The sequence below is a fragment of the Prosopis cineraria genome, unplaced genomic scaffold, assembly GCF_029017545.1.
Source record: "Prosopis cineraria cultivar Desert tree isolate PC_DT_omini unplaced genomic scaffold, ASM2901754v1 PC9, whole genome shotgun sequence".
NCBI classification, from domain to species: Eukaryota; Viridiplantae; Streptophyta; class Magnoliopsida; order Fabales; family Fabaceae; genus Prosopis; species Prosopis cineraria.
Window position 1 is genome coordinate 572,144 of NW_026555340.1, and position 13,597 is coordinate 585,740.

The window sequence follows — 13,597 nt, forward strand, 5'->3', positions numbered from 1 at the left end:
CTTCAATAATTGGTTCCTTAATAGTTTAGCTAAATAAAGGTTTGGTTTATTTGTGTTTGGAGATGGATTTCTTCCTTTAAAATGTTTTGGTTACTGATTGAGCAGAGGAGACGGCAGGTGAAGTCATAGGCATTGGCATAGATGAGGATGTGGCAGGCTCTCCAACTTTTTGGGTGAGTTTACCAACAAGTTTGGTAAGACTCATATCATCAATGTCTTCATAAAGCTCGTTAAAGAATGGTGTTTCAGCAGTTTTAGCTGTGTCAGAAGATTTTGGTATAGTGGGAATATAAGGGAGTGGCATGCCATCAAAGGGATGAATAGGCTTTGAGGTGTCTTGATAACTTTGATATTCAGGCTAAGAGTCAGTGTGTAACCTCCTTCTATATCTTCCAAATACAGATTAACTAAATCATCACTCACACTCAAATCAAAATAATCAAACTCTATTTGAAAAGCTTGGGCCCAAGACTTATTTTGCAAAATCATTGAAATCACAACACATTTGAGCAATACACAGCAGAAACACATTATATGCATTCACAATGACAATTGCATGCCTCAAAACTTACAAAATCAGGTCAGATTATGGGCCATATGTCACGACATGCAATACATGCGCCGTGGCATATGGCATAGAGCCATACGCCCAGACTTCCTTTGTGTCATGCACCGCGACGTACATGTTTGAAATTGTTGTCATTTCACAGCAAAAATGATGAACTTTTGGCGTGCGTCGTTTTCACATATGACATCTGATCGGAGTAATTCAAGCACCCACATGAAACTTATATCATAAGCTAACTAATGAGATAGGTTGGAAATGATCTAACAGTCCAATCAAAATTTAGTCATCTGGTGTAAAAAGTCATTTTTTATAAAAATTTCATGCACCCAAGCATTCAAATCAATCCCATTATCTCATTAGACCACACAAGGCCTTAAACTAAGTCCAAAAGGACCTATTATACCTGATTGACCACATTTCATCACATATACACATGTATATCAAAATCCAGTCGTTCAACAGCCTATTTTCACATTTCACAAAATTTCACCACTTAACACAATTTGGCCCACTTGGCCTTGTCTCACCACATATCACCACAAATTCACTACTTTATATACTCACATCATATTTACTATTCAATCTTAGCCCCAATTACTCATTTCATCGTATAACTTCACACATAGGCTAAGATTCACCAAAATTTACTACATTTTCCATAAAATACAACTCAAACATGCATGCAATCTCCTATGGTAACTTATTTACATAATTTTCACTAAGATTCAATTCATTACACAAACTCAAAGGTCTCATAGTCACGATACTACTGTGCTGACCTAAACTCTTTTCCCTTACCCTGATCATTACTTTGTCTTGTAAAAATGTAACCATAAGGGTAAGCTTGGAACCATATACTTGCCTTAGACTAATAAACACTCTCATTAGCCCTGAGCTCACCTTCCGTGGTTTAATCACCCTACCAAAGGTGTTCTATCTCACTTTCAGACTATGATTCCCCTAATACACACAATGAAGTGCCGTTGACTCTAACACCATATCACACAGAGACTAAGGAGTCCAAATCTCCAACATCGTACCTCAACAGGCATTAAAGAGTAATCTCCAACACTGCACCCCGAAAGGCACTAAGGAGATACAATTCTTCAACACCGCACCCCATTGGGCGCTAAAGAGAATATGCCCATATAGTCTTATCACCACACTCCACACGGGTGAACTCCTACCCCTATGATCATGCTTTTTGAACCATTCATAAGTTCCCAATCACCCACTTTACTCATATGTATATATACATATACACATTTCTATATCAAATTACATAATTTCATTATTTGTTTAACCAAAAACCCCTTTTTATGCAATAAACATTCAATGCTACAAAACATGCTCAATTTAAAACAATTTCATGCACTATATAGCATACTTACACACGGTTACAATAAATAGTCAAACAGGAAGTTATTCAATTACCTCAACCTTTCTGTCACTAGAAAGGTTACTCATGGATTTTAACTATCACTACAGCTCATCACAAGCTTCAATCCTTAACTCACATGCAAAATACGCCAATCTAAACATAATTGGCACAATTTAATCAATTGGTCTAATTTGACCAAAAGCACATAATTAGTACTCATGGCTAAATTCAACAATCCATTTTTTCCATTTATCCGTTTTATGTCCATTACTACTTGATTACCACTTTACATCACCTCAACTAGTCTCATTTCATTCAAACATGATTTCCACCCCTATTTTCCTCCAAATTAGGGCCAAATTGAGCCTGCGAGTCCAAAGCTCTATCGTCCAGCTCTAAACTAGTTGCAAAGCTCTAATTTAACTCTCGAGAACCTTTTTATTACTATTGGGCATGAAACAAACCCTTAAAATTTCATTAATTCAATTTCTCTATAACTCATATTTAGAGAAATTTAGGTAGAATGGAAGGTAAGGGTTATACGTAGCTTACCCAATAAGTTACTAGCTAAAGATGCCTTCCAATGTTCCAAAATAGCTTGCCCTAACTAACCCTTCACTCTTCCCCACTCCCTCTCACATGTTTTTGATTTCTCCCTTCTAAAAATCATGAAATTTCATGATTTAAGAAGTCACTTTCTAGTCCATGCTCCACGACATGTAGCACTAGCCGTGGCGTGTGGCACAGTGAGAAGAATTTTCACCATGCACACTTGGTTTGACCCGAAACATAATCCTCTTACCCGTATCTATTCATTTAACATCCTAATGAGTCAAATTATCACATTATAACTCAAAACCTTAATCACTTCACAATTACTAATTTACCCTTTATTAACAACTAATCGCAGGATTAGGAAATCAGGATATTACATAGTGGGTTGAGTTGAATCATGAGGTGGATTTTCTAGGTAAAGGTGGATAGGTGATATTTGCTCCCTTTGAGAAAGAAGATTTTCTTGCTCTTGAGAGGAAGGGTCAACTGGCAAAGGCATATGGAATGGAGAGTGAGGTGGGTTAGAATGGATTTTAGAGGTTGAGGATGAATCAACTGTATGAACCGAACCTTCTCTGAACCTTGAGGGACCAACCTTATCTTCTTGTCTGACAATCCCTTCTTATGCCTTAGAAGTACCATGGTGATATATGATTCTATCCAATTTGCTATTTTAGTATAGCATCATGTCACCAAGGCCCTTAATGTCATTCTTGAGATATACCACTGCTTGATCAAGCTTTCCTTCAATTCCATTAAGAATTTTGTAAAGGAAAGCATTTGACATGTCAAGTAGAGTGGGCATTTAAGGAAAAGTCTAAGAAGAAGAAGCTCTAGTAGCTTCAGATGTTCCAATAGCAACTTTCTTTGGTAATTTTCTTTTCTTCCATACTACAACAGGATCAGCAAGCTCTTCTTCTTCTTTTGGAACAAAGTTGTTCCCTTCCAGCTTGAATTTCATTTTGTGGAGAGCAGTATCCTTGGATTCTTCTCGCTCCAGCATTTCTCCTTTAGTGTATTTGACATGAAATCTCTTCAAGATTGCAAAAACAACAATTGCAAAATAGAGATTTCTATCCTTCTTCTGTTCCTTCTTTGTCTTGGTGTCAACCTTAGAGGCATACAGCATGTTAGTCAATATGTAGTGACACATATTAATCTTTTGCTTCTTTATCAACCTTGTCAGAAATTAGTCTCAAACTCAGTGCTTGTGTTGAAAGAAGTCCTTTTATTAACTAGAAATCTTGCTACAACATATGCTAGCATCCGGTACTTGAATGGGAATGAAGTTGGTCTGAAAATGAATCCAAGCTTCAATGCTTCTTCTAATACTTCCCATGTCATCATGATAGCCTTGTATTTCTTTTCATTAGAGTAAAGTCTAGGAACATTCCTCTGATTTGCACGATCAAACTCTTAAAGCTCCAAACCCCTTACTTCAAGACCAAGTATGTGTTCCAAACGTTTTGGAGTGAAGTACATAGGACAACCTCGAACATTAGCCTTGTAAGTCTTCTTCTGTTTGTCCCATCCGAAGCTAGCATAGAAGGCCTTCACCACATTAGTTGAGTAATAGAGATCAATTTCTAACAAGCTTCTATAGTCATTCAAATATTCATCTATATTAAAGTTATGAGCTTTCATAAAAGAATCATATTTGATGTAGTGACTGGTAACCACCACAGCAAAGAAAAAGTAATTGTTGAGTCTTGTCTGATGCTTGGAGCTTAAAAGCTTTCCTTCTTAGATACTTTCCTTTGAAACTTTACTTGGAGGCACGTTGCTGCCATCTTAAGACAATTCTTAGCCAAGTCTAATTTAGAGCTTCTTCTTGTTGATCAATCATAGCAGGCTCTGATATTGAAGTAGGCTTTTTAGACTTTCTTGGAGTTCTAATCCTCTTGGACGATTGAGAAGGTAATTTACTTCCTTCACTAATAAGAGCCTCTGTGAATTTCCTCTTCCTTATTACCTCCTACTAGCTCTCTTTCCAGTCTCCTTGGTTCTTGCCATTGTAGAGGTTTTTGAGAGAAGGGAAAGATTTAGGTTAAGGATTGAGAAGAAATTAGATGAGAAGAGGAACAAAAAGAGGTTTAAAAGAGGTAGGTAAAGCAATTCAAGTGCCAAAATGGCTAAAGAAGATTTAGGGAAAAAGTTAAGAATGAGAGAAAGTATAACGATTAGAAAAATGAGCGTTAGTTCACGCGTGAAAATGAAGGGCAGACAAGCAAGATATATATAGGTAGTGTAGGATCATGTGTGAGGAGAAAGCTATTTCATGTGTGATTTAGCACCTATTTCACGCGTGATTTAGGGATATAGATAACATTTATATTTTGCATATTCATTACAAGTAGAATTATGTGTGGTCACAAGTGGTCTTCAAGCGTGAAATGACCAAGTTAGAATACAATGCTCTCAGAAAGACATCTCACGCAAGTGAGACTTCCTTCTTCACGCGTGATTTAGCATAACTTAGAAAGGATAACACACTATGTGCTATTTCACGCAAGCAGAACTATCATCTTTACACGTGATTTAGCACAATTCTGAAGTAAAGATATCCTAAGTGTTATTTCACGCAAGTGACCAAGCATGTTTCATAAGTGAAAATGCAGTTAAATAGAAAATATCACAAAATCAAGCATTTTCATGCAAGATATGGCATGTGAACTTACAAGAAATATCCTTTAACAGTAATAACTAATCTCTTAAGCAAGTTATACCTGATCTTTTGACTTCTTTCTTTAAGATTCAACTTGATTCATTCCAAAGAAATCAGGATTTACAGATTAAGCCCTATAAGAACAATTTAAAACAACTCTAAAACTTAAATTAGTAAAGATTCAAAATGTAATTCAATTAAGTTTAAGATTCTTATAACTCATTAGGATTTACTATTCTCAATTCCCTTCTAATAAATGTGAACTATTCTTCAGCCAGAGGTTTGGTGAAAATATCTTCTAGTTGCTTGGTAGTAGGCACCAATTCCAATATGATATCCTTCTTTTGCATATAATCTCTTAAGAAATGATATCTTATGTCAATGTGCTTGGTTCTTAAGTGTTGGATAGGATTCTTGGCTAAGTTGATAGTGCTGGTGTTGTCACATCTAATTGGAATTTCCTTGAGATGAACTCCTAAATCTTCTAATTTCTGATTTAACTATAGAATTTGTGCACAATAGCTTCTAACCGCCAAGTATTCAGCTTCACATGATGATAAGGACATGCTATTTTGTTTCTTACTGAACCATGATATCAATGAGTCATCAGAGAACTTACAAGCTTCATTTGAGCTCTTCTTATCTGTCTCGTATCCTCTATGATCAGCATCTGAATAAGTGATCAATTTAGGCTTTTTTCCTTTTGGAAACTAAAGTCTTAGCTATGTAGTTCTATTCAAATACTTGAAGATTCTTTTCACAGCCTTTAAATGAGATTCTCTTAGATCAACTTGAAATCTTGCACACATACAAACACTGAACATGATATCAGGTCTGTTGGTAGTTAAGTAGAGTAGTGATCGAATAATCTACTTAAATTTTGAATGATCTTCCTTCTTTCCTTTTTCATCCTTATCGATCTTGATTGATGCACTTATAGGTATGTTACTTGGATTTGAATTTTTGAATCCAAACTTCTTCAGCAATTCATGAGTGTTCTTGGTTTGGCTTATGAAGATTCCATCCCTCATTTGCTTGATTTGCAATCCAAGAAAGAAGTTTAGTTCTCCCATCATAGACATCTTGAATTCACCTTGCATAGTCTTAACAAATTTCTCATAAAGAACCTCATTAATAACTCCAAAAATAATATCATCAACATAAATCTGAACTACAAGGATATTACAACCTTCAGTTTGATAAAACAATGTTTTATCCACCATTCCTCTTTTGAAGTTATATTTAATAGAAAAGTACTTAACCTGTCATACTAAGTTCTTAGTGCTTGCTTCAGTCCATACAATGCTTTCTTCAATTTGTAGACATGATTTAGCATTGATGGATCCTCAAATCCTGGTGGTTGCTCTACATAAACTTCTTCATTGATCAGTCCATTCAAGAAAGAACTTTTGACATCCATTTGATAAAGTTTAAAGTCTTTAATGCAAGCAAAAGCAAGTAAAAGACTAATAGCCTCAAGTCTAGCAATAAGAGCAAAGGTTTCATTATAATCAATACCTTTTTCTTAATTATAACCTTTAGCTACTAGCCTGGACTTATTTCTTACCACAATACTAGTTTCATCAAGTTTGTTTCTAAAGACCTATTTCATCCTAATTACAGGATGATCACTTAGTCTAGGCACTAAGTCCCAAACTTGACTTCTCTTAAACTGGTTTAACTCTTCTTGCATTACTATGAGCCAATGTTCATCAGATAAGGGTTCTTTGATGTCAGAAGGTTCAATATTAGAAAGAAATGCATTGAAATGGCATACTTCTATAAGTGAACCTCTTGTTCTAACTTTATCACTAACTTCTCTAATGACTTAATCAATAGGATGTGACTCACTATATCTCCAACCTTTTAGAAGATCATTTGTCTGTCCATTTTGATCATTAGTCATGGTATCATTATTGGTTTGATTTTTTTCCTTTTCTTTTACTAAGAGACCATCAAGAAGAAGATTTATAGTTTCTTCTTCCTTATTCTCATCTGATAAGGATTCATCAAATCTAACATGAATTGACTCTTCAACAGATAATGTTCTTTTATTAAAGACTCTAAAAGCTTTGCTTCTTTTGGAATAATGATAGGATTTAGTCACTTATCCTTAAAATTAAACTAAATCTAACCCTAATGCAATATAGGGCCAACCCTAGGTCATCTCCCAAGGAATAGTTTCAAGTTTAACAGTAATGTAATAAGTCACCCAAAGAGTTGAAATTTAGTTACCTAATTATCTAACTAATTACCTAATGCACAAGTAATTAAAATGCTAATTAAAGTGAGTGAAATAAACTTCCCTTTTTCACAAGAGTGGAACCCTAGAGATTAGTTGATTTTAGACTCATTATCATCTCATGCTTAGGCTAAATTTAGCTTTCCTTTCCTCTTGACTAAAGCTATCATCACTTAAGAAAATTATCCTAAGCCAATTAACCTAATTATCTAACTTCCCTAGGTCTTACATTAAAGTCCCTAGTTCAATTAACCAATTGGTGTAAAAATTAGCCAAGTGAATCACTCAAAACTCTCCCTCAAATGCCATGGCCAAGACAAGGAATCAAGTAACCACAAGATTATGTCAAGCTACTCAACAACTTAAGCATTAACATCACAAGATTATGCAATATTAATATATGTAATTCACTAATTAAAAAATACAAGATTATGTGCCAAACAAAGAGTGGCCAAATTCAGTCATGGTTGTCCAAGAAAGAAATTAAATGAAACAATCCTCTCTCTTTACATCAACATCAAATTCAAATTAGAATTTACAAGCTAAGATAATTAAACCCTAGATTAAGGAATCTAAAGATCTAGTAAAAAGATAAGAGGATAGGAAACAAAAGAACTTAGCCAATTTAAAGCTCAAGAATCATCCTCCATCTTCATCTATCTAGGATTCCACCAAAGAAATTAGCCAATCTTCATCATATTCAAGAACCCTAGTAATTACTTGTGAAGGCCAAACTCCATAGCTCTTGAATGATAGAAATGAGCTTCAATCCGTATGAAAGTAGGAGGGTTAGGATGAAATTGAGGAGAGGAGAATAATGGTGTGAGTTTTATGGAGATTTGGTGGCTAAAAATGAGAGATATGGTGCTAGAAAATGAAGAACAAAAGAGAGAAAATGAAGAATACTATGAACAAGTGAGAGAAAATGAAAGAGATGAAGGACTGGGTAAATGAATCTGATTTGGGACTCAAAATGGCGTGCCCAAGGTGTTTCCCATCAGCTAATCCCAATTAAAAAATAAAAAAAGAAAATAAAAAGGAAAATGGGAGCCTTGTCACACTTGCAAGGTGGCAACCTCCTATTGGTTTGTAGATGATTCCAATGTGTGTGTAATTTCCCATGTGTCATCCAAATTTTCAAGCTGATTTAATCCCCAAATAAAGCCTAATTCACTTGCAAACCATCAGCTTTGACCTCAAGGAGTGTTGACTTCAATTGCCCAATTGATGCACAAGTCACATGCCACCTATGTCACATAAATCACATAATTCAATTAAATAGCATGTGATATAATAAAATATAATTAATTTCTAGAATTAAATTCATAATTAGAAGGGAGAATTAATTAAAATAACCAATTTCTAGGCTGCATAAAATTATATAAAAATTTTTACATAAAGGCGAACCAAAAACTAGGTCAAACTAAGACACTTAAGAAAATGTTGAATTTTAATTTAATTACTCTCAAACTAAAATGAATTTTAAAAATATAATTTCACCACTCAATAACTGGACATAAAATGAAAATTTTTAATTTTTCTTGTACATTTTCTCAAAAGTTCATTTTTTAGACCAAAATGCCCCTAGTGCACTAAACCTAAAAACTTAGGTAACATTCCAAATCTAATGCAATGTGTACACTTTAAGGTGATAAATCATTAATAAAAGGGTCCTAATTGACAAATAAAAGTGTATAACAAATGTGTTCTATCAAATAACTAAGAATATGGCTTTATCACTTTTAGAATCAAACTTATCTAGATTATCCTTACCATTATTCAGTACAAAACACTTACAGTCGAATACATACAAATGAGAGATGTTAAGCTTTCTTCCTTTGAAGAGCTCATATGGAGTTTTGTTTAGAATGGGTTGAATTTGTGCTTTGTTTGTGATGTAACATACTATACTCATGGCATCTGCCCAAAAGTACTTAAGGAGTTTCTTCTCATTTAGCATGTTCCTTGCATTTCCTCTAATATTCTATTCTTTCTCTCTACAACTCCATTTTGTTAAGGTGTTCTAGGAGCTGAAAATTCATGACTAATTCCCTATTCTTAACAAAACTCAATAAATTTGAAATTGTCAAATTCTCCACCATGGTCATTCTTATCTTTACAATTTTCAAACCCTTTTCATTTTGTACTTTGGCTACAAATGCCACAAAATAATCAAAGGTTTAATCCTTATGAGACATGAAAAGAGTTCATGTGAACCTAGAATAATCATCAACTATAACAAAGGTATAGAGATTATTCCCTTGACTTTTTTACCCTTAAAGGACTAATTAGATCCATATGAAGCAACTCGAGAGGCCTTGATATAGATACTACATTTTTACTTTGAAATGTAGTCTTAGTTTTTTGCCTTCTATACAAGTATCACATAGCTTGTCAGTTTTGAATTTTATCTTTGGCAATCCAATGACAAGTTCCTTATTTACAAGGTTGTCCAATTGCTTCATGTTGACATGAGCTAACCTCTTGTGCCATAATAAGATCTCATCATTCACAAAGATGAGGCATTTTTGTGTTCAATGAGTCATCACCACAAAGATTAATTGAGTATACATTCTGACCACTCTTTCCTTCTAAGATAGCTTTTCTTGTTTGTTCATCTCTTACAATGTAACCCACAATATTAAAAATAACCTCATAACCCATGTCACATAATTGACTTATGCTCAAGAGGTTATGTCCTAAGTCATCAACTAAGTAAACATTATCAATACAAGGAGAGTTGGATGAATTCTTACCAACCTTATCTATACCAAGAATTCTTCCCTTTTCATTATTTTCAAAGGTGATAGTTTCACCATCTTTGGTTTTTAAAATGGAGCTATCACCAGTCATGTGCTTAGAGCAGCCACTGTCTAGATACCATTTTTCATTTGTAACTCTCCTTGATACCTGCACAAGTGTCATGTTTTCTTAAGTACCCAAATTTGTTTGGGTCCTAGTGGGTTAATAGACCCCTTTGGAACCCATTTCATATTTTCACTCAACCTTGCTTCTTATGAATACATGACTTAGTCATATGCCCTTTCTTGCTGTAGTAGGAACAAGTGGATTTGGGTGAGTTAGTAATAGTGGCAGGATCAAAGAAGTTCTTGTAATATTTTTGCTTCTTCTTAGGTTATAGGCTATGCCAGCTTTATAAAATACACTACTTTCTTAACTCAATATTTTGTTTAAGTTATCTTTACCCTTAACAAATTTTGCAAGAGTATTTTTCAAATCTTCCTTTTCTGAAATATGAAGAGGACAATCAGCACACAAAGTTTCTTTTCTAAAACAGAAATACTCTTTTTCAAAGCATCATTCTCAAATTTGAAAGACATGTTTTCCTTTTCAAAAATAGCAAGCTTCTTCTTAACTTGGGAAAGATTTTTCATAAGAAGAAAATATTCATTATACAATTCTTCAAAAGAAATTTTTAATTCTTCGAACATAAAATCAAATTCAGAGTCAAAGTCTGAATCATTTACCTGATCAGAATGGCTTTTAACCATCAGATAGAGATTGGTTTCTTCTTCTTCTTCTGTAGACTCTTCATCACTGTCACCCCAGATTGAAGAGAGTAAGCTTTAAACTTCTTCTTGTCATACTTGTAGCGTTTGCTCTCTTTTTTTAGAGGACAGTCAGCCTTAATATGTTTAGGCTTTTTGCATTTATAGCAGATTATCTCTTTTTCTTTCTACTTTAACAATTTATTTCCAAACTTCTTTTTCCTAAAGAATTTGCCAAATTTCTTAACAAACATAGCCATTTCTTCATCAAAGTCTTCACTATCACTGGTTTCAGAATCAAATTCTTCCTTTATCACTTTTAAAGCCAGTGACTTTTTCTTATCAACATCTTCTTTTAGCATGGATAGTCTTCCTTCATGCTTGGCAAGACTTCCAAACAATGCTGCCACATATCTTATGGAGTCACTATTTGCTTCTTTAATGGTAGTAATTTTAGGTTGTCATTTAGCCGGGAGACCTCTCATGATATTTCTAACTTTCTCCTTTTTAAGTATAGGTCTTTCCAAGTACTGTAAGCTCATTTATCATGTGTGTGTATTTGACTTGCATATCTTTAATACTTTCTCTAGGCTTTATTTTGAACAACTCATATTGCTGAGTTAATGTACTCATTTTGTTCTCCTTGACTCCTTCAGCACCTTCATGAAAAATCTCTAGAGCATCCCATATTTCCTTTGCAGTTTCTAAATTACTCACGTGGAAGTACTTTTGTTGACTCAAGGCACTTGCAATAATCAATTTGGCCTTAGAGTTGAGCAGCACAAGTTTTTCTTCCTTTTCTATGAATCCACTCCTTTCTTTTCTTATAAATTATCCCTTCTACAGTTTTATATGGAATGTAAGGACCATTTTTGACAGTCTCCCATAAGTCAAGGTTTGAGGCATCAAAGAATAATCTCATCTTACTTTCTAGAAAGTATAGTTTTCACCATTGAATCTTAGAGGCCTATTAATCTCAACACCTTTAGGGAGAACACTATCACCAAAACCAGCCATAAGATCCTCTTAGACTATTAAGTCTTTAATTAAGAGTCTAAACTCTGATAACAAATGTTAGGATAGGCTAGCACCCAAGAGCGAGGTGAATTGGGTGCCACTTAGAAACTTTTGAAAACTTGAAAAAGTGAAGGAAGGAAATGAGATACTCAAGATTTATACTGGTTCAGCCTCAAACTTGGCCTATGTCCAGTCCTTAAGATCACACTTGATATTTTCAACTAAGTTCTCAAGCTTTAATAGGTGCTTGTCACCACAGTACAACTCTCAAGACTTAACTTGTCATGAATTGCTCAATAAACATTGCTACAATCCAGCAAGTTGTTACAAACACTTGAAAAATACCTTTTCAAGATTTTTGAAGAAAGAAATAAGTTTTTGTAGAAAACTCTCTTAAAGAGTAGATGGAATTATAATTGAAAGCTTATAAACTTATGAGAGCTTTTCACAATTCTTTTCAAGAATAATGAATGAATGCAAGATGTAAAAGCACAATTTGAAAGCTTTTCCAATGCTCAAACAATGATTAGTTCACTCAAGGATCATTAGGTCTAGTTTTGGCTCAAAATGAATTACATAAATAGTTTTAGTAGTTGATAGACCGTTGGAATAGTGATTCTATCTGTTGGAGCAATTTCTTGTGAGTGACTGGTAAAATCACGCATGAAATTGCACTGGGATTGTTCCAAAAATGTATATGTGATAAATCACACGTGAACTCCTTGACCTCTCACGTATGGTTTTGCACTTCTGAATAAGTATCCAGTTCTATGTGCTAAAATTTATGTGGTACCTCATTGCTCTCATGCGTAGTTTTGCACTTATAAATAAGCATTCAGTTCTATGTACTAAAACTCAAGTGGTACCTCTTTGCTCTCTCACATGGTTTTGCACTTATGAATAATCATTTAGTTTTGAGTGCTAAAACTCACATGGTGCCTCTTTGCTCTCTCACATTATTTTGCACTTATAAATAAGCTTACATATTAAAGTGCTAAATCGAGCGAGTGAACCATTAGCTCATAAGAAACTATCATTAGTTCTGTGTGACAAATCATGCGTGAAAACTCTTTGCTCTCACACGTGAAATGGCTGGCAAAATGCCAAAGCCAATTTATGTAATCAAAACTTATGAGGGACTAAAAGGCTATCATGCGTGAAATAGCAAGCAATAATGTATAAACTTGTCTAGCTGCATTTTCACACATAAAACTGCACATAACTCAAGCAAGATTTTGCATGATCAAGAGATATAGATTTTTGAATCAATGATCATGCATGTGAATAATTTTAACTTGGCTTGAGATGACTTAAGACTCAACAAAGCAAAATGTGATTGTGTAACAAGTGACAAATCACATGTGGCTAGCATCAGACTCATGCGTGAAACAACACTTTGACACAATATAATGAAACATAGTTTCTAAAACTTGCGTGGACAACAATGGCTCTCACATGTGATTTTACATATAGAAACAAAGCTTAAGGCATCACATAACACAAGTGATAAATCACACATGAATCATTTCCTGACTCTTATGTGATCTAGCAGTCATTGTGCCTAACCTATAGAATCTCATGAGTGACCTACAGAATCACACGTGATTCTGCTTCTCACATTGTAAACAGCTTCTCTAAATTTCAACACGCAAGAAAGACA